The sequence below is a fragment of the Cystoisospora suis genome, assembly GCF_002600585.1.
Source record: "Cystoisospora suis strain Wien I chromosome Unknown contig_9466, whole genome shotgun sequence".
Lineage (NCBI taxonomy): Eukaryota > Apicomplexa > Conoidasida > Eucoccidiorida > Sarcocystidae > Cystoisospora > Cystoisospora suis.
Window position 1 is genome coordinate 1845 of NW_027162240.1, and position 429 is coordinate 2273.

The 429-nt window shown below is 33.3% G+C and overlaps 1 protein-coding gene across 1 annotated transcript in view; it reads right to left on the bottom strand.

Moving 5' to 3' along the window:
* The window catches only part of CSUI_011055 (transcription initiation factor tfiid complex subunit taf6), a gene marked incomplete at its 3' end in the record, with an annotated part of 8582 nt that overhangs the window by 516 nt on the left and 7637 nt on the right, over nt 1–429 (bottom strand). The window lies entirely within an intron of this gene.

Below are 429 nucleotides of genomic sequence, written 5' to 3' on the forward strand. Positions count from 1 at the left end.
AAAGAAGAAGAAGAAAGAGAAGGGGAAAGGGAGACAGAGGAGAGATTTCTTCTTCTTCATGTATGGATAATGATAGAAGCAAAGAAAACTGAGAAAGAATGAAAAGACCCCTCAGTTTTCCTTCACTTCAGTGTATAGACACACAGAGAAGAAGAAGAAGAAGAAAGAAGAAGAAGAAAGACTGTCGTATCATACGCGCAGCATACATCTAGAACGACGGCGTGTCCTACATGAATAAAATACAAAAGCATTCCTCAACATAGTCATACACTAGGTATACACATATACGTATATAAATATATATATATGTATATATATATATATATTTATGTACCTACCTGTCTATATGTCTATTTCGCTGTATGACCAGGATGCAGGCGTATACGTATACATACAGAAATACTATTCATATATATATTTATATATATA